Below are 7,358 nucleotides of genomic sequence, written 5' to 3' on the forward strand. Positions count from 1 at the left end.
CATGAGTAAATCATATAAGGCTTACATGATTTTCTCATGAAAGTGGCCACTTTCTCATTACTTTCATACATTGTATGTATTGTATGTATTTCATACATAAGTATCCAAAACATACAAGTTTCATTATATAATTTTTCAAGGGATCTTATATCTGTTTTCACTCTTATATGCTTTTCATACAAGTTTCACACAAGACAGATACAAACTTTATAAGATTTATATATATCTTTTCCATATGGGTCAACAAGGCCCTTTGCCGCTCACTGGATATTTTCTGTTTGTCAGTTTTGGAAAAACCTCAAGAGGGCAGGAAAATTCCAGAACATCATCAGTTTCTGAAATATTGGCACCATCCAGAAACCGCAGCCACTTAAATCACCTTTCTTCCCCATTCATTTTGACCATTAATGGGAAGGATGATGCTATATTTCATCATAGTTTGGTTAAATCTACATACTTAAATGAGTTGCTATTAAACGATCAACCGATTAGAAATTTGCATTAAATGTGCCGTTACTGTAAACAGGTGTACCTAATAAATTGTAAATATAAATTTATTTAAACAAACTCCTGGCAAGAAAAAGGAGATTACCAAATCAAACGTGTAACAAAATTACGATGGTGTTTAGCATCAATGATGAGGATAACGTGCTGTAAACGTTTGGAAGAAAACTCTCAAGCAGAACCCTTCAGGACAAGTCGGAAAAACTTGCGCAGTGACAGTTACATTATGGACTGTATAAACATGCATGAAATTGACAAAAAAAAAGGAATGGCAGCCTCATCAAAAATAATTCATCCCAGAATACAAGTCTGGTACATTGGATTAGCTGCTGGTCACAAATGAAACACAGACTTCATCAACTTTCTAGCAATTTGTACTGACAGCTGATAACCTCTCAAATATCCCGGCAAACATTAACCCTGCCTCTCAAAATGATAGACTGTATTATGTTCTAATCTTCCCTCAAATACTTGATAAGAAAGGCTAATTTGAGTGCTGATGGAGTTGAGAATACAGCTGAAGCTCAAGAATAGATACAGATATGGTATCGTAATCACAAAGAGGCCTGACTGCACATATTTAGAAACAAATTGGGCTCTTCACAAGTCCAATCACACTTTTGGAGAGTTGATGCCAGAAGATTGAATTCTCTCTAAATTGGCATGCCAATGTCACAGATGCCACTTCAAATGAGGTTTGAACATATATTCATTCTGTAGCTCATTGGCTTATGTTAATCCTCTCCATTTGCCACTTGTCAGAGGCAAGTGTCTTTTAGCGTCGCCATCCTCTCCCAGTCTTTCTGTAACTCACACAAGATGTGTCAGTCTCTCAATCAAGCAAAGGGCTTTGAGATCAGCTTAAACTTTTCTAGCCACTGATTAGATAATAAATTATGCCAGAAATGTATCCAATTTAGCAAAATTTAAGCGCTTTGTAGAATGATTTATAGACCAGGGGCTATGTGGAAGCAGCGGATGTGTCCACCCAGCATTAAGTATAGAACCAAGACCAAACATCATAAGCAGCTACAGGCTACACGGCAGATGGAGCCATGAAACTCTACACCCTGCTTCCTATACCTCATGACTGCTGTAGAGTTGCATTACTGTTAGTTTGGTATCTAAAACTGCAAGCAATGCGGCGTGGATTTGTAACACAACCACGGATACTGCTTTTTAAAATTGCATTGTGTGGTTTTCAGATATTTCACTTTTTTTTTAAAAAAAAAAAACCTTAAAACTGAAAAATATCTTTATACCTTTTTAATGTATTTTTTTAAAGCTTCAGTCAAACTGTTGTAAAAATTGCACAGCAACGTACTTGCAAGCAGTAAAAATCTGTGCTTTTCCAGTGATTGCAGTGAATTTTTTGCTGCCATAGGCCAACTGCAAGTAGTCATGGCAACCAATTGCCCACACGCAACCTCTGAGCACCACTTTTGATCACTGGTTGCCTGGGTGGAGACGACCAGAAATTGGCAAAAGTGAATAATTACTGTCTAATTTATAAACGCATTGCAGTATATCTATTTTCAGAAGACTCAACTCTCCTGGTTGCCGACTGGTTATACTCTGGTTATATTCCTGTGTTAAAGCAAGGTTTGCAGTTAAATTCCGATCCTGCAGCAACTACGTCAATTTTTGTGGAGGAATTTCTAAATTTCTGTTTCAAATCTACAACGATCAAGCTGGACTATGAATGTAAGCTGTAAATAGGAATTTCTGTGCATGTAGACAGTGACAGATTTGCACAAAGATTTATTATAGTTCCTGTCACACCTCAGATAGATTTAATTTATTCAACCATACAAACTGTTAGCAGACTGACTTCATCCAGCTGCCATTTTTCACCATGTTGATGCACTAAAGAAGGCGATATCTGACGACGCATGGTTGTAAACTTTATCCCAGCAACAGGATTACAACTTCATTGCGCATCGTTGCAATAATTTTGGTTGTGCCACAGTCTCCAACCACTATGTGGCCATCATAATCCGATTACTTTTTTTAAGTCACGAGTAAAGTAAGGGATTACTATTGCAAAAAAGTAAGTAGATTACCCTTGCTTTTCCGTAAACATGCTGCATTACTAAACTGTGATTTTGTTTGTGAGAGTGTCTCATGACAATGACTTAAGCGCATGCATGTCCATGGCAGCAACAGACGTGTGCAGATCAACAATGGATAATATGGAGTGCGGGAGAGAGTACGACTATACAGCGTTTAAAGCTTGGAAGTGCTGACGTTACTTTGAGTTTGATTCTGTAAAAGTGACAAAAACATTAGCGTCCGCTGTACACTCTGCGTGGGAAGAAAACTTCTTTCTACAGTGAAAAATTACGCTTCAAATCTGAGCAAGCACCGAGCACGCTGCCAAAGGAATGTGAAATTCACAGAGAAACCCCCGGATCCCCCCACTGACATGACCGCTGCGGCACCGAGCGAACCTCCACCGGCCCCACTCCTGCTAAATAGGTGAAAATAGACTTAAGATCGACAGGACTTAGTGCTGCTGAATCTTTGATTTTATTTATTTTGTGCTGTGTTTTACTTGCATCTATTTGTTAAAGTGAGTGTAAACACAAAAAATTATTTTATTTTATGTGTTGGAATATACAGAAAATAGGTTTAAATGTTAAACAAATTTCTTCAAGTTAAAGACAGTTGCATATAATTTAATTTTTGCTTGATGCAATGTGAATAAAGTTAAAAGATTCAAACTAATAAAACAATTTTTAATAAGAGACTTTTCCATTTGATTCAGTTTTATATGATGGATTATGCAGAAAAATAGAATTGGGCTGAAAGGTCTGTTACTTTATTACGTATTCAGGTTGTGTACCATGTTTTTTTTAAAAGAAACTAAGTAATAAAGTAACTAATTACTTTTGAAAAGAAGTAATCAGTAAAGTAACGGGATTACTTTCTTGGAGTAGTAATCAGTAATTAGTAACTAATAACTTCCTTGAAGTAACTTGACCAACACTGGTGGCCATCGCATAATCAACCCTGTGCTGCTCACTCACGTCACATTCAAGCTGAAATGTTGGTGATAAAGATTCAAACAAGAACAAAGATGCACTTGAGAATTCGTTGTCACTTTACACCCGACCACATTTGAACATTTCTGCTCACATTGAAGCATCAACAAGAATTTAGTTAAAACGTGAAAAATTAGCATATCAATGCTACGGTGCAGTTAGGTAGACAACTAGATTGATCACCTGACAATGTCTCCAGGCTGTAACATATATTGAACGCACCTTTGGCTGCCATGTCAAAGCTCCGCCCACTCCTTTGCCTTGTGCACTTTCTAAACTGCGGTGTGTGCTGAATCTGAAATGTAGCACTCTTAAACAAATCTACCACCAAACAGGATGAACTCTGGCCCATTTGGCCCGCGAGGCCATACCAAATTACTATTAGAGCTGGCCCGCCGGTCTTAAGCAGCGCATGTACTGCTAATACTACAACTCCCAGAATGCTCTGTTGGCGTTTTGGCGCGTCAGTCAGGACAGGACCCATTAACGCCCTCTCCTCTGTTGACTGTAGTCATAGCAACCACGCGAATACTCCCGCGCTACCTCTCCCAAAATGGCGAAAAGAAAGAACGAAAACAGGAGCTTCCTGGACAGGTGGGAGACAGAATATCTGTTTACCTATGTAAAAGACAGACCTGTTTGTCTTGTATGTGGAGCTCATGTGGCTTTAACCAAGGAGTACAACATTAGACGACACTATGAAACGAAACACCAAGAGAAGTACAAGGACCTGGACATGACTCAAAGGCGCCGGAAAGCAGAAGAGATGAAAAGAAGTTTTGTTTCACAACAGACTATGTTCAAAAAAGCCATATCACAAAGTGAGGCTGCTGTAAAGGCTAGTTTTGTTGTGGCAGCAGAGATCGCAAAATCAGCCCGGCCCTTCAGTGAGGGAGAGTTTGTGAAAAGTTGTATGATGAAAGTTTGCGACGTTGTGTGCCCAGAGAAAAAGCAAGCATTTTCAAATGTTAGCCTGAGCAGAAACACAGTAGCTGATCACACGTTAACTTGCCAACAATCTAAATAACCAGCTGATGGAGAAGGGAAACAGTTTCGTTGCATTCTCCCTCGCTGTGGATGAGAGCAGCGACGCCTCTGATACTGCCCAGCTTTCAGTCTTCATCCGTGGTGTGGACTCAACTCTCTGTGTTACGGAAGAACTTTGAGGATTAAAATCAATGCATGGAACAACCACAGGGAAGGAAATATTTGAAGAGGTTTCCAAATGTCTAACTGAAATGAAGTTGCCATGGGAAAAACTTGTGGGGTTAACGACAGATGGTGCACCAGCGATGTGTGGTCAAAGGAGCGGACTGGTGGGCAGGGTACGGGAGAAGATGCGAGCGGAGAACTGTGCAGGTGAGCTGACTGTTTATCACTGCATCATACATCAAGAATCACTTTGTGGCAAAGCCCTAAAGATGGAACATGTTATGACCGCAGTAACACGAGTAGTTAACTTTATAAGAGCCAAAGGCCTGAATCACCGCCAATTCAAATCTTTTCTTGAGGAGTGTGGTTCGGAAGACGTGCCGTATCACACGGAGGTGAGGTGGTTAAGCCGAGGGAAAGTACTGAACAGATGTTTCGAGCTACGCGAGGAAATATTTCAGTTTCTGGAAAGCAAAGGGCAAGACACAGCTGAGCTCAGGGAGCAAGAGTTTCTGTGTGAGCTGGCCTTTATGTGTGATATCACGAGCCATCTCGATGCGCTGAACCTGCAGCTTCAGGGACGGGGGCGTATCATCACAGATATGTACGCTGCAGTGAGGGCTTTTAAAACGAAATTGTGCCTGTGGCAGAATCAGATGCTACAAGGAAACCTGGGCCATTTTCCCTGCTGCCAAACGATGAACATGCAAATCTCTACTGCTGTGTTCCCATGCGTACAGTTTGCTGAAAAACTCTGTGTACTCAGTACTGAGTTTACCCGGCGGTTTGCCGACTTTGACGCCCAGAAATGTCGATTTGAACTGCTCAGTAATCCTTTTACAGTTGACGTGGCAGAAGCACCAACAAACCTCCAAATGGAGCTGATTGAACTCCAGTGTAGTGACACGCTGAAATCAAAGTATGATGCTGTGGGCGCTTCACAATTTCCACATTTCATCCCTGACACAATGCCTGGGCTCCGCACCCACGCTGCTCAGATGCTCTCCATGTTCGGCAGCACTTACCTATGTGAGCAACTATTCTCCTCAATGAAGATGGCCAAAACATCTCACAGGAGACGTCTGACCGATGAACACCTTCACTCGATCCTGAGGATTTCCTCAGCTCAGAGCCTGAGCCCAGACATTGAGGAACTAGCATCCAAGAAGAGATGCCAGGTATCTGGCTTGGACGCATCAGAGTAGATCAGTGTGTAGCAAACTGAGCTATAATTACCATTTTCTTTGTGCAATTTGTCTTGCTACTCCCAGACATGGGCTTGAATGGTTTCACGTTTAATGATATTTTTATTAGTTAAGTGGTTTATTATTGTTATTTTATTTTTACATTTATTATTAGCCTGGGGAAAAGGTTTACTGCTAAAATTTAAATCAGAAGGCTGCAAATACAATTTTTATTTAAGAAATGCATTCCAGTGATATGTTATTTAATTGGAATTTCAATTTTGCATGTGTGCAATATTAAGTTATATATGTTTATATAAGTTCTATATCGTTCAGTATTAAGCGTTGCTTATTCCATATTCAGTTTTTCAGCAAAACTTATTTGAGTCTTTAAGAAAAGGTTCCTTGTTATATCTGGAGGAAGATTTTTTTCAATAAATATTAACGTTGGCCCGCGACTTTGTTCCAGTTTTGAATTTTGGCCCACTGTGTATTTGAGTTTGACACCCCTGCCTTAAGGTTTATTCTGGGTTTCTATTTATGAAATCACCCAATGGCCTCAGTGAGCACTTCATGCCGGATGTAGAGTTTTACTGCAAATTGGGATATCTCATCTTGTCAGATCACCTTGCAGGATTTACTGCACTGCTTCTCCTCATCAAGGTACGTGTTTGTTGCTTGGTGACGTCATGTCTAGGCCTCGGTCACATAGCGCTTGTTTGCAGTAACATAAAGCTTTGGGGCTGGTGACAAAGGTACGGTACACTCTTTAAGATCTGCACATGGGATGTGTTTGTCTTTGATGTCTGCGCGCTGTGTGTAATATTTGCGTTTGTATTATGTTCTTGTGGCGCACACAGCTATCTGTCCCTGCTGTTTGGAACTTTTTCTTTATTTTATGTGGCTTTTTAGTGCATACTAGCTTTGGGGATGTGAACATGAATATTGCAGACAACTGTATGTGATCATGTTCCATTAGTATTTGTTTCCTGGGAAGTTAGCAAAGTATTCTCAAAACACAGGTCATGAGTCAGTTTGTTTATTATTCATAATAACTAACAGACAAGCTGTTTTATCCTTCAGACTGCTGCTGCAGCTGTCTTCAGTTTTATAAGTACTTATGGTCATCTGCTGCTTATTTAGAGCTCATCAAGCTTTTAGTCATCTTCTGCATACTAATGTGTCTGACTTTCTGATGTGCACTATATCAATTACAATTATCAATAATGATTTCCCTTCATTTGTATGTATGGTAATTATAGTGGGCCAATGTCCAAGGACCAGACCATATTTGTTAGAAACACACAACTGTTGCCGATTATTTATAGTAGTACTACAGGTACTAATAGATGTACAGTAGGGTCCATAGTTTGTTGGACAATTACACAACTTTGTACTTTTTTTTTCTTTTTTGTTTGTTTGTTTTGTACACCATTACAGTAGATTTTCAATCAAACAATCAACATGAGATCCA

At 39.8% G+C, this 7,358-nt stretch overlaps 1 pseudogene; it reads left to right on the forward strand.

Annotated features, from left to right (window-relative positions):
* Positions 1-4,102: 4,102 nt before the first annotated feature.
* Positions 4,103-6,775, forward strand: LOC146643772 (general transcription factor II-I repeat domain-containing protein 2 pseudogene; annotated as a pseudogene).
* Positions 6,776-7,358: the final 583 nt, after the last annotated feature.

Source organism: Rhamphochromis longiceps, linkage group LG22 (assembly GCF_057381845.1).
Source record: "Rhamphochromis longiceps isolate RC_006_pf linkage group LG22, R_longiceps_female_GT1.1, whole genome shotgun sequence".
NCBI classification, from domain to species: Eukaryota; Metazoa; Chordata; class Actinopteri; order Cichliformes; family Cichlidae; genus Rhamphochromis; species Rhamphochromis longiceps.